This window comes from Microcaecilia unicolor, chromosome 1 (genome assembly GCF_901765095.1).
Source record: "Microcaecilia unicolor chromosome 1, aMicUni1.1, whole genome shotgun sequence".
Lineage (NCBI taxonomy): Eukaryota > Metazoa > Chordata > Amphibia > Gymnophiona > Siphonopidae > Microcaecilia > Microcaecilia unicolor.
Genome location: NC_044031.1, coordinates 569,754,132 through 569,778,989, shown reverse-complemented (window position 1 = coordinate 569,778,989; position 24,858 = coordinate 569,754,132). Strand labels below are relative to the sequence as shown.

General features: G+C 38.5%; 1 protein-coding gene across 2 annotated transcripts in view; it reads left to right on the top strand.

The window, feature by feature from the left end:
• TRPS1 (transcriptional repressor GATA binding 1) overlaps nt 1-24,858 on the top strand; it is a 593,514-nt gene that overhangs the window by 141,044 nt on the left and 427,612 nt on the right. The gene's annotated exons all lie outside the window — the stretch shown is intronic.

The following is a 24,858-nucleotide window of genomic DNA, read 5'->3' as shown; positions in this document are numbered from 1 at the left end:
ATGTATTTTTAAACCTTATATAAATACATTGTATAGTAAGGAGGTGAGGTCAGGAAGACACGAGTGTAAATGGAGCATTCCAGAGGGGACTTGGTTGGAGAATATAAATAAATGTAAATCACAGGCCTGGGCTTCATTACACTAGGCTGAGCAGAGCTTAAAAAAAAAAAAGTCCGGAAACTCCAAACCATACAGTCAGCCTGGTTTTGAAACCCTGCTTATAAAACTTAGCGATCAGTGTGGCATCATGTTACTTTCCCCGTTGGTTTTAGGAAAAAGTGGATCAAGTGAAGAAAGCTGCCAAAGAATGAAGGAAAGTAGTGCAGGGAGCCAGTTCCCGACGTGGACAAAATGAGAATGAAAAAGTGCCTGGGTTCTTTCACATCCTATTATTCCTCCTGGCTTCTGTGAATGCGTTCCTTTTTTTTTTTTTTTTTTTAAACTGTCCACCTTAGAAACTCTGAGGGGAAAAAATGCATAATGGTGAACTTTTATTTCTATTTCAAAGCAAGCCTGTGAATAAATGCACACCTTGCATGATCACATGCACTCTTTCCTGTAAACAGTCACGGTGGCAAGACTTTGGAAATACCATTATTTCGATGAAATGTATATATAGTTCTATTTTCTTTCAATGCCATGTCCTTCTGATCAGACAAATGGGACATATTCTTTTTTGGAGGAAGATGGATCATGTCTGTCTGTCTTGATACCGGATACTTAAATAGGGTCTGGCTTAGTCTGCTGCTGGATATGCAGGAAAGCTGGAGAGCCACAGTACTTTGTATGTACTATACCAAGTGCCGAAATAAATGATGGATTGTGAATAGTGTAGGACGCTCAACTTGTGAAATAGTTTAGTTTATGGTTAAGTTTGTGGACATGGCCAGGTAGAAAGGATGGCATGCTGATCGGTGTGATAAGTTTGTATCAACAGCTACAGAGATTCGTAGTAAAGATGCTGGTCATGAGCACAAATACGTTCAGATGAAGGTATTCTACTAAAGTATAAAATGAAGCTATTCATTCAGGCAGACTGATGACTTTCCAGCCAGTGTTTGTCTTTGCTTAATTTAGTTTCCACAGGATAACCAGTGTGGAAGTCTGGATTTTCTGTTTTGGCAGGCTCGGGTGCTGTAACCGTTGACATTTCTTTCCCAAATATGACACCTCGCGAGTCAAAGCAGAACTCTTAATGCTAGACAGGTACAAGAAAAGGCACCAACTTTTTCTTGCTTTTGTGTTGTTGGGATCTGGTAGAATTTTTTTTTTTTTTTAATAGTAAAATTAATCTCTTGAAGTGGAAATACAATCCTAAAATCGGATTCATGTATTTTTTCCTTCCGGTTGATTTTTATTTTGTTTAGAAGATTCAAATAATTGCATTGTTTTTGTTCTTAATGTGTCTATTCTTTGTTATGTAAAGATATGGTAACTTTTGATATTGTGTTGTCACACGGATTCATCCCTTTAGGTAATAAAACTAAAGGTATTCAGCAATGTAATTTTGTTTTTCTGAATAGTTCCTTGACATCAAGAGGTGTTTTTTGTTTTTTTTTAATCTCCTATGTAGATATAAGCATTATAATTGTTTTTCAGTTCCACCTTGTAATTTTTCTGTGCTAATGTTAGCGTTGGGTGATTTATAAAGATGTGACTTGTTCGTCTAGCATTTTTAGATCTGGTTCATCCAGGGTGATTCTTACCTAGTCATAGGATGGTTGTTTTAATTTAACAATCCAGTCCTCAATGGACACATGTTTACAGATGTAAACGCTATGAATGAGTGAACAGTTGCATTGCTTGAATTCCAACACAGGTGACCTGTACCTTCCTTTGAATTTTATCTGGATTTCTTAATGCATCTCAGTCCCGGTTCTGATTGGTATTGAGTTTTCACGGTTGACTCAAATTAGAGTTTGCCAAATATACTTTTCGTGTGTGGTGATGGTCTTTTTTTTTTTTTTCTTTTTAAATTAACATTGACTATTAGTTATTTCCTCCTGTTGAAGTATCCTCATACGATCTGGCTCAGGTTTGCGTGATCCATCAGGTGGGATGGGAGGTTCCTCATGATTTAAGCGGCATTGCCTCTAGCCTATGATTTTCGGAGGTGATCTTGAGGTGATTTTCCCATCTGATGCTGGGCCAATCTATGATGATTTGAGAATCTGGAACAAAAATGGCAAACTGAGTTAAATCTCAGCTAACTTTTGTTATGGTGTACCTTGTCATGCTGGTTTGGATGTAATCTTAAGTCTTACCTGGTTGGTGCTGGCTGTAAAAATTGAACCTCGTTGGTTAAGAGAGCCCAGTCAGAATTAATTCACCTGTTGCCAACATAAGAACACCTAAATCTGTGGATTGAATAGCTGGAAGGTTTCAGTACCTTGTCCTCTATAGGTGGTCATTCTAAGAAAGATTACGACAATTTGATTTTTAGCAGTGGAAGGATGCTTGGTTTGCTGCTGTCTGCATTCTTTAATTTTTGACGTATGTTTTGAGGATTTTTGTTTTTTGCCATTCTTACGTGTTCTTTTTATTTTTTGTTGAAAGTGCACTAGTTTATTCCATTTTGGTTTTCTCTGGCACCTGTAAATACATTACACCTGTGATGTAGAAAACTGGAGGAGTAACCTAGTGGTTAGGGTGCTGGACTGACAACCAGGGAAGTCCTGATCAGATCCTCCTCCTGCCTTTTGTTTTTGTTTTATTTTTGTAATATCATCATTGAGTGCAGGAGCACGATGTATTATCTTATTTGCAAATGCAATCTATACTTTTCAGTGATTTTTGTCTCAAATTTTTTTTTTTTTTTTTGCTTTACATCTGCCCCATGATCACAGTAGAACCCACCAAAAATGAAACTTCTGGCTGGCTGTAGATATGTGTAGCCTAAGCTGAAGGATTGCAGCCTTACAATGAATGGATGAGACTGTCTGCATGTTCTTGTTGAGGACTGTCCTGCTCTGAATTTGGCAAAATTCTTAAACATGGGGGTCCTCCGTGCTTTGCTTTTAATGTTGTTCTGCAGGTGCCAATCTGTTACTGAAGTCACATCTGTGTTTGAAATCTAAATATACACAGGTCTTGGGAAAACACAGAAAAATAAACATGGACTGGTGCTGTATTCTGTGTTGTCTATATGCAATAAAAACACAGGCAGTTGCTGAAACGTTACTTGTTCTTTAAATACTTGAACCAGTGGCTAGACGTGTTCCCTAGTGATTTAATTTATACAGGCAGGAAACTTTCTCTGCTCCTCCCCCCACTCTTCTGCTTCCTCCCCTCTTTCTCTTTAGTCCTAGTTGATAAAATGCCAAAACTTGCTTTAAAAGAACAGACAGAAGTAAGTGGTAGCTTTTAACTTTTTAATAATGTTCTGAATTTGGTTTTAGTAGTTATACTGCCCTGTCCCCCCCCCCCCCTTTCAATTATGTAAAAGGAGTTTGGGGCCTGAGGAAATAAAGGCTTGCAGTTGATGTAGTTAGTTTCTTTTTCTTTTAATTATTAAATCTTGCATGCCTCACCGTTCTGGATCTTTCCAGTTTTTTTTTTCTGCTTTGTGCAGTTCACATTGTGGTAACTCTTTTGGGTCGCTCTTCTTTTCTATGCATTACCCTTATACCTCCCCTTAATACAACAGAGAATCAATTTTTCTGCATTTGCTATGGATAATTACTGCCCATGTTAATCATGATTATGAAACTTAAGTTTTTCTGTCGTCCCAGCTAGAGAATATGTGGACATGAAAACTGTTAGAGGTGGAAGGATACAAAAAAACCTTGAAGACTTCTTATTGCTTGACTGGGAATAGGCTGCGAAGCCCTTAAAGCCATTGTGGTACACTGTCAAATTTTCACTTAATCTGTACTGCAATTATTACTGTAAATCTGTGTTTAATTTAGAAAAGATGCATTTAGCAATTACTGTTTATTCCAGTTTTCGTTTTTGATATGTGTGTTTGTGGGGGGGGGGGGGGGGGAGGGGAATTTTTCCTCCTACACAGCCACGACTATGGCACACAAACAGTATATTTTCCTGCAAAGGACCAAGTTATGCAACAGATTTCTCAGCAGAGCTGACGTCAGTCCAATCTCTCAAGTTGGCAAGTAGGGAAAATGATCAAATATACCATGTCAACTTAAGCCAGATTTCCTTTCCTCTAGGGGGTGGCACTCCACCTAGCAGGAGTGTGCTCCACCCTTTGTAAGAGATTACAGTTCTGGAGGAACACTGTTACGTTGGCACGCTCTGGGGTTTGAACCCGGTATGCTCCAGCTGTGAACTTTTTTCCAACTTTTCTTTTTACACAATATAACACTACACCTTGAGGTAGCTCAGCATTAAAAAAACAGGACTACAGGAAATATCAAAAAAGAAAACAGCTAAAAAGTCAACTCTTCGCAGTTCGCAAGTAAATTGAAAGACCACTCCCATAGTTTGTAAGAAAACAACAAATTTTTTTTTTCAAGAGAAGATAATGGCATATCAGCATGAGTGGGATTACTTATAATACAGTTAGCACACTAATTGTTTTTAAAATTCAGAAATCATAGAGGGAGCAGAAGCTAAAGTTGCCACTATATCAGAAGAAAGAAATCTGGTTAACTGAGATGGCTCAAAGTATATGCCTTACACCGTTACACTTAACAATACATTTACAAGGAAAATTGAGCTAGAACAATACTTCCAACCGTGGAACTCCAAGTTGCGAGAGAAGGAACTCCCTCCTTTTGTTTCTGAATGGTCTTGAAGAAATTCAGGATATATTCAGACTTTCATTTCATAGAACAACAAAGAATCTTTGGTAGATAGGCATAACTTACTAAGGTTTTTTTTTTTTTTTGAGTTTAATAAAGTGGTAGTGGGGGTAGTTCTACAGCTGGACTTTGTAATTCAGGTGCGTAGCTCTAATTCTGTATTAACATCTGAGCACCAAGATTCTGCTATATAATACTATTGTAGGCATCAGCTCGCCTACTTACGTGATGTCCATAGCAGGCATAAATGCGTGCATTCTGTAAGTTACACCTGTGAATGTGGGGAGCTCTTTTACTAAAGCTTAGCACACGCTAAAGGATGTTAGCGTGCAATAAATTCTGTGTCTCCTATGTTAGGCCTAGGGGCCACGTTATACTAGTGAGTGCACATGTCATTTATGGAATAGTGCTGAACACACATCTAGCACTTACCTACGTAAGTGCTAGTATTCTATAAATGTAAGTGAGCAAACGGTGCTTTACATTTATAATGACCAGGAATAAGTGTAGCCAGAAAAGGCTTTTCTTTCACAGAAAATTCTAGAAGTCAGTTAGATTGAAAAATGCTTTGACCCCTTTACTCCTGAAGGCTGTTCCTCTCCACAGTCTCTCTTTAAAAGGGGCAAATAATAAACTTTCAGGAAAAGCTTTTTCAGAGACACGCAGTACTTAAGATATTTCTTCGATATATCCACAGAAGAAGCCGGCTTTTATTCTAGGAAAATTAATTGGGCAAAGATTCTGCTTCCATACCACATTTTCTAGATTTTTCAATTATTTTGTAAGAAATGTTGGTCTTTACATATGATTGCCTTAGATTTCTGCAATTTAACCAGTCCCCCATTCAAAGCAATGAGCTTAGGATCTTCTACCTCAAACTGTAAATTTGATGTTCTATTCTCACAGCTTTCCTTTTGGTGCAGGCTGTATTGTTTATCTCATAAGCAATAACATTGGTTAATTTACAAACTTTATAGGAAGCAATCTTCGGTTTTATCCCCAGAGAAAAGCCAAAGTAGGGGTTACCTCTCCTGTGTCATCCATATTAGGGGGTACCACAGTTACTAGATCACTAGACACCAGTCTTGCCTCCCCGATTCTTTTTTTTTAAGCTGGTTGAAGTGAGGATAGAGGCCATCGGCTCTCTTCAGCGTTCCTCCTCTGCACTGCGAAGTTAGCCATTAGCGATTCTGCCCAATTACCTGGCGTCCCTGATGACACTGAGTGGGGAGGTGGTATTTGCTGCTCTGGTAAGAGAGGTTACATCTAGGTCCTGAGATACCAGTTTGAGCTGCTGCCAGGCATGGTGCTCACCAAATGCTGATCATTTGTATCATGCTGGATCTTCAGCTGGATAAAACCCCTTAACCTTTCACTTCCCCATTCAACTTGCATATGAAAAAAGTAAGCTCTGTTCTCAGGTCTCGCACAGATGCCATCTTGATCCTTCCCAGAGAGGAGGCATTCCCTGGCTGTGAACTTAAAGTAGGGAAGCAAGCAAGAAGTGTATTTGAATGTTCAACTTGCAGTCAAAATCAAGTGTGTTTGAGATTTCCTTCTTGTTCTGACTTAATTGACTTTTGAAGGATGTATTTGTGATCACAAGTTATGACAGTTTCTTCTTTGCCGTTCCAGAAATGCTCTGTCGAAAAAAAATTGGAAAAGTTCTAAGTTGAAACGTCATTGAGACCTGTTGTTGCAGTGTGAACCCAGGGAGATTATTTATTTGTGATATTTATATCCCACATTATCCCAAAAAAGTTTGAGTTCAATGTGGCTTACAAATCTTAATATGCCTGTGTTTTAAATAAGTATGTAATGTTTATTCTTGAATTAGGTGTGAAAATATAACATATGAAATAGGGACAGCTAAGATTAAGATGCAACAAAGAAGCAGTTGAGTTAGAAACAGGCAAGTGAATATTTAAAGACTTCAACTAGTGAAGCCTTGTATCTGTAGGATATGCTTCCTTTTAGTAATGTGGCTTAGAGAGCATTTGCTGAATTGTTAGTAGGGGTTTCTCCGTTCTCTGCCTTCAGTTCTGGTCCAGCAGTTTCTTTTCTTTACAGATAGCATATGCTTTTCAGTTAAACATGCATCTGTTTAGAAACTTTTCTCATTAAGCAGTCTGGGCTGTGTTTGCAGCCGAGGAAAGGCTTTTTGAACATTTTTGGAGAATATTCCAACCTTTTCAGGGCAATTTTAAGAAGTTTGGTTGTCATAACACAAGACGTTTCAGAAAAAGATGATAATTTAGTGAAGTATAGATGCTTCTTCTTAAATTTTAATTTAAATCCTTATAAACATACTTTTAAGGAGGAACGTTTAAGGTGTGCAAAGAATATATGAATAGCATAGAAGACATTTTAAATAAATCATTAAAATATTTTGGTTTTAAACTTTGATGTGTTTACACTTTGGTCAGTAGAATGCGTTAATAGCTACTAGTGGATCCAGTAAAGATGCTTCCTCTTAACAGAATGGAAATTTGCCTTTAGGTATTGTAACTTGCTGTTTTCAAATGTGAACATTTAGCTCCTACAGTGACTCTAAAACTCCTGTTCTTCGGATAAGTGAGTGTAACAGAAAACTTACTCTGCAATATGTGACATTTTAGAGTTGTCTAATTCTTTTGGAGGCAGGCTAAGAATTTTTGATGTCTGAAACAGTTTTTTTCAAATGTTGTTTATTTGAAACTTAATAACATGCCCTTTCTGAAGAGCTTTGATCAAGCCACAATAATATTATAAATTTTAAAAAATATATTGCAATACTATGAACCCTGTTTACTAAGGTGTGCTAGTGGGTTTTTTTTTTTTGGTTTGTTTTTTGCGGGTGCTAAAGATTAGCAAGCTTTAACGATAGAGACACCCATAGGAATATATGGATGTCTTTAGTGTTAGTGCATGCTAAAAAACGGTAGCGTGCCTACAGCACGGCTTGGTAAACAGGGCCCTATATAACATACATTTTAACTTTTGGGCTATACGTATGAAGGGCCCAAAGGTTTCAGGGATCCCAAGGCGGTGTAACCATTGGGTAAACTAGGCAGTTGCCTAGAGTGTTAACTTTATATGGGGAGGAAGGAGTGTCAAGAGCAGCTGCAGTTGAAGCAAAATAGATCTGATAATGCACACATTCAGAGAATCATCAACATATACACATTTACATTTTATATATTTTAGTCTTTATAGAATAGCGCGTAGCACCGGGATTAGCTGAAACCTAGTGTAAATCCTGATGTGTAAGTTAAGTACGGATCTTGTTGTTCAGTAATACTGCATGCATCTGTAGTGAACTCCCCCCCCCTCCCTTTTGAGTTGCACGCTATAAAGGTCCGTGCTCAGATCTTACAGAATAGCGCTTAGTAAGATGCATGAAAATAAAAAATATTGCCAATTAACACAAATAACTGTTTGCACTCAATTTGTTAGCACATGATTTTATTTGTGGACATTTGGATGCCATTTATAGAATCCGGCCTATTATGTCCAATTAGTTATCGTTATCGGATCATTCTGGAAGGAATGATATTGAGGTAATCATTGATGGTAGTGGGGTGCTTTGGAGAATGTAATAAACGTATGAGGGGTGTATTGGCTATTACGTTGATTTTATGTATCGGATGGTGTATATATGTGTGTGTGTATGTGTGTATATATATATATATATATATATATATATATATATATATAATGTACTTTTTTAAAAAATTTGTAAACCACTTTGGATGAATTTTTTTTTTTTTTTAATTCTTTGGTCTGGAAGGTGGCATTTAACATTTTATAAGTAACAGCACTGGTTTTGTTGTTGTTGTTTGTTTAAGAACTTTGTGAACTGTACTTTTTCATGTGGATAAAACCTGGGCCATGACTTTGGAAGACTGGATATGTAGAAACTTGGGAGGGAGTTGCTGTGTATGCTAGAGAGTTTATTTGACTGATAGTTAACTGGTTTTTATTTACACACACACACACACACACACACACACACACATATATATATCGCAAAGTTATGGCCGAACTCCAGAATGCAACTGAGCAAACAGACATGTTCGCCGTATTGTTTAGCACAGGGTTTAGAAATAGAAAAACTTGCAGTTTGTGTGATATTCCACGTAATGTCTATAGTATTTACAGAATTGGTGACTATTTTGCCCTTGACAGCAATGAGAAGGAGTCAGAAACTGGCCGAACTCGTAAAATGTTGTAGAAGTTGTCGAAATTCAGTTGAACTTTGCTGAAAATGCAATACCAGCACCATCTCTTTTGTCAATACATTTCTTGCAGAGTTTTCCTGGTGAAATAAATCCATAGAGTAAAGCTGGCAACAGCTGCCTATTTTTTTTATTTGTTGCAGTGAAAGGTGCATTTTCCCAAGGTGGCGATAACTTTCGGAATGGGTTGTATCCGGTCCCACGTTGTGTCTGTTCAACTGTTTTGTTCAGCAGGCTTGCAAAAACATTTCGGGCTGACAAACTCGCTAATTAAGTGGCATCCAGTTTCCTTTTGTTTTCCACAAACAATAGTGTGTTGAGATTGTGCTACCATTTGGCTGAAATTGAAGTTGAACAGGATCCTTGGTGCAGTCATACTTAAAGAAACTTAAATAAAACAGTCAGCCAATTGAAACCACCCCTTTCCCCAAATAAACAGAGATTGCAAATCTGGGCACTCTTCCCCTACCTTCAACATGCCGGTTGCATTTGTTGGGGTTGTTATCTTAGAATTTTTTTTTTTTTTAAAACGTGTTGGCTCATCTCTTGTGCTTTGGTCTCTTTTTTTTTTTTTTTTTATGAGATTGCCTAGGCTTTGAACAATGCACTTCAGTTTTGCCTGAAACCATTTGAAAAAGCGCCTCAGCTTCAAGAATTTCCCAGTTCTGGGCTCTTGGGAGGTGAAAGTCTGACAGTTTCTTTCTGTTCCATAATGAACAGCGGCATTGTTTGAACAGAAGTAACACATCTTGATTTGTGTACCTCTCTCTTTTTTTGGCAGTTGGCACCAACACAGCTGTGAAGCGAGGGGGTGATCTAACAATGTAAATATCTGAAGATGCTGAGAACATACAGTATATGTGTAATGTGTTTAAATCATTGCCTCGTATGTATATACAAAGCCCAAAAAGGTCTGTTCTGTCGGTAGCTGCAAAGCAAAGTCTCATCTGGCTTTGTGGAATTTGAAATGGGGACGGTTAGTCTTTCTAGCCTTGGAAAATGAAGCTGGTCAGTATCGGAAGAGGGGAAAAAAAGCTGGTGCTTTAGTTTTTTATTTGAACAGTACCGGGTAGCACTGTGTGATTAGGACTTCTGAGGGTGATGCTAATGTTCACCTACGATAAATAGTAGTGTATTTGTACTTTGCACTGAAGTACCTTTTTTTCTTTTTTTTTTGACAATTTAGGTTTGTACCTGCAAGCATTGTGATGCAGGTTGTGAAGGATAGAAATATGTTGATTAACAGGAATGTGATTTTGTACACCGGGTGGATGGCTAGATATGTGTATCTCCTTTTGATAAAGTTTGTTACAAATGGAGAGAAATTTTATTTTATGTGGCATGCATATGTTTAATCTCAGTTGCTGTTTATATCTACCCCGCCAATTGCATTTATAGACACAAAGGTAATAGTCTCATACAAAGGGACTTGGGTGTTTTATGCTTATCCTATGTCTGTGTGGACAGGCTGGATAAATGAGACCCAAAATCAACATATGGTGGGAGGAGTGAGCATCCAGAAAGGGGATGGAATTCAGATTTACCTTTCACAGTAGGTGTTTCCCAGTCCCTAGAGAGCTTATAATTTTAGGTTTATATCTGAGGCAATGAAAGACTCAGTGACTTGCCCAAGATGACAAGGAGCAGTGGTGAAAATGGAACTGGGCTTCCCTGGTTCTCAGTCCACTGCTCTATCCTAGACTATTCCACTCAATGCAGACCTTTTAAATTGTAGCATAATAGCACAACCAGATTGCATAGTCATATCTTAGAGATGGTTTAGTGAAATTTTGAGGTACGGTAATGTTAAAAAAAAATAAATCTTTCATGTTGGATGTTGCCTGAGAACTCTTCTGGCCTTCTCCAGGGAAGAGGACACCACAGGATAGCCTGAAACATGCCTGATGTAGGTTCTTTCTTTGGTTCTGCTGGAGTGCCTGTGATAAAGTGAAATTATGTGAGATTTTGGACTTCATTAAAAAAAAAAAACACATTTTATGGAACAAGATTTGGAATTAGGAAATAATAGGCGTGAACTGAGATTGCTTGATATTTCTATGAGATGCCCATTTGAAATTAGTTATGCTATAATTGATTTATGAGCTCCTATGTTTTTTTTTTTTGTTCTTGGTTCTCCTGTAATACTGAAATTAAACTAAGGCAAACAATGGTTTTATATAAGCAGACTTATTTTTCATGATTTACTTAATCTGTTTAAAAAAATAAAAGGGAAACTGTTCTCATTAGCCTTTGAATAGGGCATTTTTTGAAGGCTCTGGTTTTACATCTTTGCATATATTAAAAGACAAACTTTTAACGAATGCATCTGTATACAGTTTTAAAGCATCTGTATGCATCTGTATACAGTTTTAAAGCATTAGGCAGGATTCCCCAAGTTATTCTGAGGCATGCATAATAAAATGCTGGGTTTACTTTATCCCCTAACAGAGTGTTGTTTGGCTTTGAAAGACTGTGTAAATTTCTAGAGTTCTTGAAATTGAAATCTGTGAAGGAGAGTTGACGTGTCACGTATTTGTAACTCATACCATTGGTGAAAATTCTTTTACAAATATATGTGCACATTTATGCACACATGCCTACTTGCATGTGAGTTTAGGTTCTGAACCTATTGCATGACTTTTTTTTTTTTTTTTCTCTTAAAAGAAAATAAATTAGCATTCACATTGTGTTTTCTGAGCTCTTAATGAGAAAGTACTTTTTCTGACTGGAGTGAGTTCTAATTCTGGTTAGAAAACTGAGACTAATGAAAGAGCAGGAGAAGAAATTAAAAGGCAACTTTATGCTTGTGGTTACTCTGTGATGTCTTGAGATGCAGGGGGGACTGCAAATGCTGGAAAAGTTTAGAAACTCAGGCAAGAGTCCATTTTCTAGCGCTGCTGTTAAGCTGTTTACAACAGCCCAAAGCGCTCTCGGGGAGAAGCAGAGCGTGCAGCAGGGTTTGCTGTTTGCTTTGGGCTGACTTTTTCTGAGGATTAAATTTATGGCTTTGCACTGAAGCCGGACCTATTTTTTTTTTTGGTCCTGAAAACTTCAGAGGCCTTCACGGTTGTGAAGGAACAAATGTGTTCAGTGACCAGATGAATCGGAGAAGAGAGACAAACCCACCTAACTTAGTGTAACCCAAAGTCAGAAAGATTAAAATATAACCTGCATGGTGTTTCTCTCTGCATTTCTTCTTTAAATGTTTTTTTTTGTTTTTTTGGCAATCCTGTTCTTTGCACATATTTATTGACAGCTTCAAAACGTAATGAAGCATGTCTCGGAGTAGCATATTATGTGTCCAGATGTGTATCTGTTATGTGTACAACAAAGTTTTATAAATTCTATGTGATTGTTGTGGCCAATATATATATATATTTTATTTCCATTTGTGCTGTGGAATAACTCTTCTCAGTGCTGAAGCACTTTCTTCATGTGATAATTTACACTACAAATCCCAGACCACCTGCTTAGCTAGGATATTGGGTTATAAAAAATATTCTCTCTGTGAGGTCCTGAATGGTGGTGGTAGGTAACACGAGGATTTATTTTGTGCATTATTTTAAAATGTGAAGCATGGCTTTTCCATATCAGTAACTGGGAATGAAATTGATTTGATTTTAGCAACCGAGGTGCTTAAGGGTTTTCCCGTCTTGTGTGTATTGGAGAAAACATACTGTACTTGTCCGGTGTGTAGCATGTGGCTATAATTACAGCATGCATTTCCTCTGAAACTATCTGACCTTCATTGAGGGTCTCCTTGTTCACCATTATGTAAAAGGTTGTCAGGAAGGGTTGGTATGGTGTTGGTTATTAAAAAGTCTGCTGCTCACGATCAAATTCCTCCGTGAATATTGCAAGCAGCGTTGGATTTATCCTGTGTTAACTGAAGAAATGCACACAGCAGCTTATTGATGCACAATGAATTGGGCGCTGTTTTTGCCTACTTACCTGTTTCCAACATCTAGATGCAGGCACATCTGAGTGACGGTGTATCAAATACTGTAAGTAAATAACTAAATTTTAGAAAATGCAAGGATGCTTAGTCTGGATCTTTCATGGGCTGCAATTTTAATAGCACAAAGTGTACACAAATGTAAAATAGGCCTAAAGAGAACATAATAAAATGGTCACTTAAACATTCATTTCAGTAGGTGACAGGAGATTTACTGCTGCAAACGTTTTTTTGCTATGCATGTCCTCCCCCCCCCCCCCTCCCGATTTTTCTGTCACAAACAAAAGCTCGTCTATCTGAAAGCTCTTAGAATAGTTTTTAATATAGCACAAACTCTCTCTTAGCATTAAATGTAGAATATCTGTGTTCACATAGAGAGTAGCCTCAGTTTTCAGCCTCCTTACTGCATAGCCTTACACAGTGAAACTCTCTTGGCGTTTTGGAGTCCTTTGAAAGTCTGGCGGTGTGGTTTTGTTCTCAAATGAGACAGATTTTTCCATTAGAAAATCCATTATCCTGGCAAAGAGAGGAAATTCCTTATCAGACTACTGCACATCTGGATAGTAGCCTTTGCTGTTTATCACTTGGGTACATAGTTGAATGTTATAGTGCTAGAGCTCCAGGGATCTCTTAAGGGATGACCTAGTCTCGCTTATTACAGCTGCCCTAGTTAGTTCCGAAATGTTTTGTGCCAGCAACACTCAGCTGTTCCACTATAAGGATCGCCGTATTCTCAGAGGAAATCGTTTTCTTTTTTTTTTTTTGTGCCTGTTTGGAATCTGAGAGGTTTTGCTATCCGTTTTTTTTTTCCCTTTCTAGTATTTCCTTAAATGTTTGCAACAGATATAAGGCTGGGTTTGCCTGGAGGGGGCTCTGAAGGGAGGAGGAATTAATATGCATGTGTATACGTCATATAAAACACAAGGCAAGAGATTTACTGTTTATTGTTTGCTGTTAAGGCAACCAGCACAATTAACCTTCTGTGAAGAAGCACATAGTTGCTTGCCTGGAATTAAGTCGTGGTGTCAACCCAAGAAACTTTTAAGCTTTGTCTCTGTCAGATTCCTGGCAAAAAGTTTATCAGGTTTTGCATCGTAGTCTGTGTGTGCTCCAAACCCTTACAGGGAGATTTGGAAAGTTTTTAATAGCGTTTTGACCGTGAATGGTACCTGACATCTTTATTGTCATCTAGCTCTAACAAAAAGCATTTTTACGACTACAGACTCTCTTGCATTTCCTTGACTTTGGGACTGTGGATGTGATGGAATGAAGTGTTACCTCTGTAGCTAACTACTATAGTGGAGCACAAAGTTCATCTTTTTTTACCCTCTTTCAAGGTTGGTCAGCGAACACATTTTTCTTGAACTTTTGAACAAAGGCTATAAGGGTTTTTTTTTAAATTTTATTCTGCATGTTTGAGTATTCAATACAGTGGGGAACAGTGTGATGCCTAACATTTGGAAAAAGCTTGTTGGTGTCTCTGGACTGAGTACCACCTGTTAGTGCAGAGCAAACAGGAAAGGACGTCTTTTTCTGCATTTGGAGGCTGTTTTTACTAGCTAATGGAAAGGTGCCAGCTTCAAGTTTACCTTTCTAAATCTGTACCTGGCTGTATGGGTTTAGGGAAAAACCTACCGAATATTTTTAGGAATTCTCTCGTAGTCTCATCCTGTAGTGAAGGTATTTGAAGTGCTAGCAAGCTCTCTGTTTACTTTCTTAGACCCCTTCTTAATAGCTGTGTGTTTCTACAGATTTCACAGTCCTTTAACAGATTTGACAGCTGGATTCTAAAATGTTGCTTCACATAAAAAATAGCCATTGAACACTCCCTTTCTTAATACTATAGAACACTTTACTATGTGGTCCAGCATAAGTTTATCATAGGCTGATCAGAAGATTTTTTTTTTTAATTACTCCAGAAAACCTAGAGTACTGCTGGGATTAATTTGCCTTTCACAGTCTGAAACAGGTTACCATTTGCAGTTAGAACTTGGACAGGTTACAGTTTTGCCTCCTTTGTCATAGGGTGTTTTGTCTTTTTTTTTTTTTCCTTAAAGTTTACAGGAAGAAGAAAACAGCAAATATTTGTAACTCTTCATTCTATCGGTGTTGTAATTCAGTAAGGAGTGGGATTTGGCACAGTTGGAGGGCATGATTTCAAATAGCAAGCAGGGATGCGTATTGCTCCTATTACTATCACATTTGCACTGTCAGAGAGGAAATGTAAACCACACTTTACATATCACGTGATCCACTATGTTTTGGACTGCTTTTCTTTCACATGTCTTTTATTAATGTTAAATCTATCAATCTATCTTGCACTGTTCCAGATGGAATCTGTGCCTCTTGTTTTCCTGTGGATATTGATATCAAATCCTTGTAATGCATTGATTGGGTATCCTGATTCCAGACTGAAGCTTTTTACAAACTCATTATAAAATTATATAATTTAAAACATTTTTGGACTGACAGTTTCCTAATGCTCTTTCCATGCCAGAGCTGGATTCTGATACTATGAACCTTCATTTAGAACTAACCTAAGGATTTTCTTTCTCCTCCAGCATACCTAGGGGTCCTGTTTACTAAGCCATGCTGTAGGTGTGCACTAATGATAGAGACGCCCATTATATCCCTAAGGGGGTCTCTAGCATTAGCGCGCACTAATTTTTAGTGTGTGCGCCTGCAGCGCAGCTTAGTAAACAGGGCCCCTAGTTTGGTCATTGCAGTAACAGCTCTAAAGTCAGAGGCCATGCATGAGAGCTTCTTCCTGCAGTTATTGGCACTGTATCTGGCCTCTAGGTGTCACTCTTGAGCAGTGATGCCCTCCCTCAACAGCTGTCAACACTGCCTCCACAGTACTGACTGTGAGCCAGAAAGCCTGAGTTGGAGATTGATCTGTGGAGTTTCCATAGGACAGTGCATAGCTCTGCTGGTGAGCTATTGGTTCTCCCCTTAAACATGTGTTATTTTTTTATGTCTAAATAGCCAGGCATTAGCATGACATAATCAGAACATATCCCAAGCCACAAACATTTCAGGAGAGATTAGGCAAATTAACATGCTATAATTACAATATGGAATCCTTAAAAATGGTAAATTTACTGCAAACTCACCATTCAGCTGAAATCTGTTTTTACTGTGGGCTTTCAGAAAGTTTGGCTTCAGTTTTGTCATTATTAAATGCATGTACCTGAATGACAGGCAGCGTAATTTGCAGAAAGATGAGTTGTCATAATTCCATTTTTACTAATGACTCGGATTTGAGATGCTACATGCAAAAAGAATGATTGCCACAACCTACCTTGTGACAATGTGAAAGTTTTAGCAGTCTTTACTCTTAACACTTCAGTGAAGACGAGTAGGATCTCTTTTGCTGTTAAAATGTATTGGCAGATTTTAATTTTATTAGGAGGTGAGGTCAAGGGTTTCTGCTAAGGGCATGGGGCTACTGGCGGGATGAGTGTGCAATCTGTGTTGGAAAGAGAACTTGAATGTGTTTAGCAGAGCTCACCTTTCCCTAATGTGTCTGTATTTTGAAATGGCTGGTTTTAGTTATTTCAGCTCATAGCATCTCTATAGGTATGGTAAGAACATAAGAAAAGCCATACTGGGTCAGACCGATGGTCCATCGTGTCCAGTATCCTGTTTCCAATAGTGGCCAATCCAGGTCACAAGTACCTGGCAGAAATCCAAATAGTAGCAACATTCTATGCTACCAATCCCAGGGCAAGCAGTGGCTTCTCCATGTTTGTCTCAGCAGACTATGGACTTTTCCTCCAGGTACTTGTCCAAACATTTTTAAACCCCAGACATGCTAACCACTGTTACCACATCCTGTGGCAACAAGTTCCAGAGCTTAACTGTTGGTTGAGTGAAAAAATATTTCCTCCTATTTGTTTTAAAAATATTTCCATGTAACTTCGTTGCGTCTCCCCTAGTCTTTGTACTTTTAGAAAGAGTAAAAAATAGATTTCACTTCTACATCAGCACACAATTATGGAACGCACTACCAAAAGACTTGAAAACCATATATGACTATCTACACTTCAGAAAGACACTTAAGACCCACCTGTTTAAAAAGGCATATCGCGCAGACCCAATGTAACTACCTGAGCTCAGCGACACAACAACGCTAAAGTTCGTAATGGCCATCACCGAACCCCACAGTCGAACGTTTCCTCTATGTGATCCTACCACATGAACCTTACCCTATCATAATTTCACCTTTGTATTTGTATACACCGGAGTCTGCAACTGCTCTCCGGCACTATGTAAGCCACATTGAACCTGCGAAGAGGTGGGAAAATGTGGGGTACAAATGTAGCAAATAAAAAAATATACACTCCTGACATACCCAGACATTGGTCTGCTTAAGCCACAGTTTTAGATTATACCACCCATTTGTTCTGAAATGACCAGATCTTGTAGGCTAATATGTCTGTGAGGTGAAATGTATTTAAAGTCATGGAGAACGCAAAGTCCATAACTGCACATATTAAGCATCATATCTAAGATGTATGTGAATAAAACATGCCTTGAGCTAGTACTGAAAAGGGATGAGCTACGTACAAACAAATGTGCTCTTTTGCCTGAATTGGCCATTTTTTTTTCTAACACTTAAGAACAAAATAAAATAACGTTTCATATATAAACTGATGCTGCTTTAAAAAAAAGTCTTTTAGTGAATAGTAAATAATATGAAAAGAATTCAGTTAAGTTTGTAACAAAATTTTTGATTTGTCTTGTTTGCTGCAGTGATTTGTTGTCTTATGTTTTTATTGGCTCTTTTGCAAATGGAATTGAAAGATGTTGTGTAACACTTCCAACCTGTATTAGTGACATCCATGAACTCAGAGTGAAAAACTCAATCCTTCATGCTAACGAACTGTTGGTTTGGAATGTTCTGGCCAAAACTATTTTGTAAGTACAGTTCTGGAACGGTAAAGGTTTTGGAATGCTTTCATTTGTCACTATAGTTGGTGGTATGTCCTGTACTAGCGATGAGTTCTACTTCCTTTGGCTCTCAGAGAGAGTTTCCTGATATTCTCAAGTAGCTTCAAACTACTGTGCTGGACTGAAGATAGCTGAATAATGGACTCAGAAAAAAAAAAGCTGTAAGTGTTGGCAATATGAAAAGTCCCAATTCATCATGTATACAAGAGGTGTGCTTTGCCGAGAGTGTCTGTACTTGGACAGAAGGTTGTTGAGCGTGACGTGAACTGAAGCTTTCTTATAACTAGCTCTGGAGTACTCAGTGACAGCCATTAACTTGGGCTCTTTTAAAACATTTTTTTTTTTTTAATGTGGAAATGTAAACAAAGAAACCTGGTAAAGGAATTCTGGAGAGAACTTGACACTCTTATTCCCCATATAACATTTTAAGAAATCCTCAGTGGAGGTTCTTGTATTGAGTACTGGTTGTAGCAAACGCTTCGTTTATCAAATTTCAGTACGTTTTCTTATCTGTTTTGCTGCCTTATTAGTTTACATTTCTAAATCTTTGTGTGGCTGTGAGTTAAATTCTTGCCTAAAGTTTATACATCCAGAGCAAAAAAAAGTTGTTTATAAGTCATATGGTAAAAACTGACACTGTGGGGTTGGTTTTTGTTCTTGATCTAATTCCCTTCAGTTTACAAGATTCTCCCCAGTAATTGGTCTTTCTGCTATGTATAAACTTTAAGCCTAATCAGCTCATCGAGTCTGCACACGCTGTAAAAATTATGTCCCAGCTATGAGCTCTAGAATGAGGGCTTGCAAGATATCACTCTTTATCCAGGGCAGTTGTACTCCATCTCTTAAGCAGATGCCCTTGAAAGATTCCCTATTTGGTTCACTCGAGGCACCTTTTTCTTCCCATGCCTAATGATAAAACTTTGTAGTAATTTAAATACCCACCAACACTAGTATGGCTGTTACCCAGTATCTAGGATGAATAATATTTCATAGCTCAGTTCATTCAGTCTTGGAATCTACTGCCTTTCGATCCACAAGGACAGCAAAGCAGTTCACAAGAAACCAAAACTAGAATGAAGAAGGAAAGAGACTGCCATCATACCTCCACATTAGCCTAGTAAGTAAGCATTTGGCCTAGCCTTAAATAAGTTCCTGAAAATTTTTAATGAAGGGGAAGGCATTCCAAGTGACAGGGCAAAATAACCAAAGACCATTTTTGAGTAGAGTCAAGGCCAGAGCTTCCCAAATGGTTTGTTGGGATCCCCCCCCCCCCCCCAAACAAACAAACCTACATTTGTGGTAGCAACCTGGGCAGGATCTCCATAGGTGCATCATTCTGGACCCTTGGGGGGGGAGACACACAGTTTTGTTTGGCTGTGATCATGGGGTCACAACCATGAAAATATTGATGAGCTCTGATCTGGGCTGTTGGGTACCACACCCAGTTCTTAAGGGCCTCAAACAGATCAGGTTTTTAGGGTATGCAAGTCTCCTTCAGGTAGGGGTATCTTCTACCTCCATTGTATACAAATTCTCATCTCATCCATATTCATAATGGAGATTCTGAAAACCTAATCCATTTGGCAGCCTTCAAGCACTGGGAGTGAATTTTGGTGGGGGGCTGAATTGAACGCAGCAAGGGCAATACTATTTTGTAATCTGCATTATCTTAACATATAGTATAACCATACTAGGTCAGATCAGTGGTCCATCTAGCCCAGTATCGTGCTTCCAACAGTGGCCAGTCCAGATCACAAATACCTGACAGAAACCCACTTAGTAACAACATTCCATGCTGTCAGTCACTGGGTAAGCAGTGGTGACCCCCATGTCCATCGCAATAACAGACTGTGGACTTTTTCCTCCATAAAGTTGTCCAAACACTTTTTACACCCAGATATGCTAACCGATGTTATCACATCCTCTGGCAGTGAGTTGTAGAGCTTAACTATTCGTTGAGTGAAAAAATATTTTCTCCTTTTTTGTATTAAAAGTATTTCCATGTAATTTCATGGAGTACTCCCTGGTCTTTGTATTTTTTGAATGAGTGAAAACTTCACTTCTACCCATTCTACACCACTCAGGATTTTATAGACCTCATTCATATCCCTCCTGAGCCTTCTCTTTTCCAGGTTAAAGAACCCTAACCTTTTTAGCTTTTCCTCATGTGGGAGGAATTCCATCCCCTTTATCTTTTTGTCACTCTTCTTTGAACCTTTTCTAATTCCACTATATCTCTTGAGATACAGCGACCAGAATTTAGCGTAATACTCAAGTTGAGGTCACACCATGGAGTAATACAGAGGCATTATAATAATCTTGAATCTTATTTTGCATCCCTTTCCTAGTAGTTCCCATCATCCTGTTTGCTTTTTTTGGCCACAGCTACTGCAAACTGGGCAGAAGATTTCAGCGTATTGTTAGCAATGACACCTAGATCTTTTTCTTGAGTGCTGACTCCTAAGGTGGACCATAGCATCGGGTAACTATGGTTTGGATTATTCTTCCCAATGTGCATTACTTTGCATTTGTCCACATTAAATTTCATCTGCCATTTGGATTCCCAGTTTTCCAGTTTTCTAAGGTCTTCCTGCAATTTTCCACATCCTGCATGTGTTTTGACAACTTTGAATAGTTTTGTGTCATCTGCAAAGTTTAATCACCTTGCTCGTTGTTCTGTTTTCCAGATCATTTATAAGTATGTTAAATAGCACCTGACCAGTATAGATTCTTGTGGCACTCCACTGTTCACCCTCCTCCATTGTGAAAAATTGCTATTGAACCCTACCCTCTGTTTTCTGTCCAATAACCAATTCCTAATCTGTAACAGAACTTTGCCTTCTATCCCATGACTCTTTAATTTTCTCAGGAGTCTCTCATTGTAAACTTTGTTAAAAGTTTTATGAAAATCCAAATACACTACATCAACTGACTCATCTTTATTAACATGTTTGTTCACGCCTTCAAAGAAATGAAGCAAATTGGTGAGACGAAACTTTTCTTGGCTGAATCCATGCTGACTCTGTCCCATTAAACCATGTTTGTCTACATGTTCCATAATTTTATTCTTTATAATAGCTTCCATTATTTTGACCAGCACTGACGTACCGGTCTATAATTTCCTTGATCCCCTGAAACCCTTTTTAAAAATTGGCATTACATTGTCTACCCTCCAATCTTCTGGTAATACAGACAATTTTAATGACAGGTTATGTATTATTAACAGTAGATTAACAATTTCATGAGTTCTTTGTGTGCTTCGATGCATGCCATTTGGTTCAGCTGATTTACTAATCTTTAATTTGTCGATTTGATTATGATGTATTATTTCTTATCCGCCTAGAAGTTCAACAGGCAGATAAGAAATTTTTAAAAGAATAAATGGGGGAGCCAGAAAATAAATGCTTGGTGTACCAAGTGTAGGACTTTTAAACAGATTCTGAAGTTGATGCTCCAACACGTTTGGATAATATGAGTAGGGCACTTCAATTAAATACTCTAGGGGAGGTCTGGTGTGATATGATTTGAGGCGTGCTTTGAGGTCTAACATTTGTCATTAGCTGTTTTATCCTGTACCCGATTGAGGGTTGTTTTTGTTGCTGGTTTGGTGTGCTGCTTTAGCACCCTGTCTTTAATCCACACTGCAGCTGACAGAGCAGTTTGGCCCCCTGAGGCAGGCGGTTTTCTACCGAAACATGGCCCCATGTCAGGTTTTTAAGTATGGATGCTTTGTCAATAAAATATTTTTTATCTACATTTGACTTCTGGCAGTTCTTTAGCTCACCCCTACTCCAGGAGAGATACCAGTGCCAGAAATGGTATTCAGTGCTGATTAGTCATAGAAACTGAAACAAATCTCTGTAAACCTGAAGGATGTAATAGAGCAATTTGACAAACTGAAGAGTAGAAAATCACCTGACTTGATGGTAGACGTCCCAGAGTACTAATACAATTGAAAAATGAACTCGTAGAGCTATTAATAATATGTAATTTATCTTCAAAATAAAACATGGTACCGGAAGATTGATGGGTGGCCAATGTAACACCAAATTTTAAAAAAGGTTCCAGATGTGATTTACTAATTTACCCCTCTCCTCAAGTCACTTCACTGGCTTCCTATCAGATACCGCATACAGTTCAAGCTTCTCCTACTAACCTACAAATGCACTCGATCTGCAGCCCCTTCTTACCTCTCTACCCTCATCTCCCCTTACGTCCCTACCCGTAACCTCCGCTCTCAAGATAAATCCCTCCTTTCAGTACCCTTCTCCACCGCCGCCAACTCCAGGCTCCGCCCTTTCTGCCTCACCTCACCCCATGCTTGGAACAAACTCCCTGAGCCCATACGCCAGGCTCCCTCCCTGCCCATCTTCAAATCATTGCTCAAAGCCCACCTCTTCAATGTCGCCTTCGGCACCTAACCACTACACCTCTACTCAAGAAATCTAGGCTGCACCAACTTGACATTTCGTCCTTTAGATTGTAAGCTCCTTTGAGCAGGGACCGTCCTTCTTTGTTAATTTGTACAGCGCTGCATAATCCTAGTAGCGTTCTAGAAATGTTAAGTAGTAGTAGTAGTAGGTGATCTGGAAAATAATAGATTGGTGAGCCTGACGTCGGTGATGAACAAAATGGTAGAGACTGTTATAAAGAGAGAACAAAATTACAAGGGATATACATAAGCATTGATTAATGAGACAAAGCCAGTATGGATTTAGTCGAGGGAAATCTTGCCTCGCCAATCTGCTACATTTCTTTGAAGGGGTCCATAAACATGTGGGTAAGGGTGAACCAGTTGATATTGTGTATCTGGATTTTCAAAGGGCATTTGACAAAGTATCTCATGAAAGACTCCTGAGGAAATTTAGAAAGTCATGTGATAGGAGGTAATGTCCTATTGTGGATTATAAACTGTTTAAGAGATACAGAGAGTAGGGTTAAAACGTCAGTATTCTCAATGGAGAAGGGTAGATAGTGGGGTTCCCCAGGGGCCTGTGCTGGAACCACTGCTTTACTACTACTATTTACTACTACTATTTAGCATTTCTATAGCGCTACAAGGCGTACGCAGCGCTGCACAAACAACTGTGTAACATTTGTAAAAAAAAAAAAAAATCTAGAAATGGGAATACCTAGTGAGGTAACTTAAATTTGCTGATGTTATTCAAAGTTTTTAAATCACAAGAGTAACTTATGAGACTGGGCATCCAAATGGCAGATGTACAAAGTGATGCATGTGGGAAAGAAGAACCCAAACTATAGCTATGTGATGCAAGGTGTTCCACATTAGGGGTTACTGCTCAGGAAAAGGATCTAGACGTCATCATTGATAGTAACATAGTAAATGACAGCAGATAAAGACCTAAACGGTCCATCCAGTCTGCCCAATAAGATAAACTCATTTTACATGGCATGTAATACTTTATATGTATACCCGAGTTTGATTTGTACCTGCCTTTCTCAGGGCACAGACCGTAAAAGTCTGTGCAGTACTGTTCCTGTACTAAAAGTTCTGAAGCTTAATGTCGAAGCCCATTAAAATTTACACTCCAGCCCATCCATATCTATTCAGTCATGATCAGGCACAGACCGTTGAAGTCCGCCCTACACGGGTTTTACTCTCCAAATACCGGCGTCGCCACCCAATCTCCGCTAAGATTACGTAGATCCATACCCTTTGTTCAGTGTGCAGCGGCATCTAAGAAGGCAAATGTTAAGAATTATTAGTAAAGGAATGGTAAAACAAAATGAGTGTGTTAATGCCTTGTATTGCTCCATGGTGTGACCACACCTCGAATACTTTGTGGAATTCTGGTCACCACATCTCAAAAATATATATATCGGAACGATACAGAGAAGGGTGATGAAAACGATAAAGGGGATGGGACAACCTTTCTATGAGGAAAGACTGAAGCGGCTAGCGCTCTTCAGCTTGGAGAAGAGATGGCTGAAGAGTGATATGATAGAGGTCTATAAAATGCTGAGTGGAGTGGAACAGATAGATGCGAATCATTTGCATACTCGTTGCAAAAATTCTAGGACTAGAGGGCACTCAATGAAGCTACTAAGTAGTACATTTAAAACAAACTGGAGAAAATATTTCTTCACTCAACATATAATTAAACTCTGGAATTCTTTGCCAGAGAATGTGGTAAAAGCAGTTAGCTTTGCAGGGTTTAAAAAAGGTTTGGATAATTTCCTAAGGGGGTCTTTTACTAACCCTTAGTTGAGTTATCTGTGGCAGGGCCCATTTTATTCCTATGGGCCCTGCTGCAGATAACTCGAGCTATGCTTTAGTAAAAGACCCCCTAAAAGAAAAGTTCATAAGCCATTAAGATGTACTTGAGAAAATCCACTGTTTATTTCTAGGTTAAGCAGTATAAAATATGTTTTACCTTTTTAGGATCTTGCCAGGTACTTGTGATCTGGATTGGCCACTTTTTGAAACAGGATATTGGGTGTGATGGACCTTTGATCTGTCACAGTATGGTAATGCTTATGTTCTTAGTTTCAGATCCCTCTTTCAGCTCATTAAAATTGTTTTTTCTAATTGTGAGCCCTCCAGAAACAGAAAAATATCTACTTTACCTAAATATGACAGCTGCAAGCCTAAAGGATCAGAGTGTTGTATATTCAGGTACAGTAGGTATGTTCCGTGGGATTTTAAAGTGTGTCCCTTGGTTCAGTCCACTATACTATCCTCTGGGCTGACCCTCTGCTCTGTACAGACGTTTGTGTGGCCATTTTTAAAGAATGCTGCCATACAGACATCATGTCCCTTGTTTTTCTCTGTTCATAATTTAGAGCTTCCAGTTTGTAAAATGCATTTTGTTTCGTGTTGTTTGTTTCCAACATATGGACATCCATCTTGTGTATTTTCAAACAGGAAATCTTGATGTATTTCCTTTTCGAAAATGCATTCGAGATGGATTTCCATTTGGGACTTTCTGACTTGAATCTCCTTTTTCAA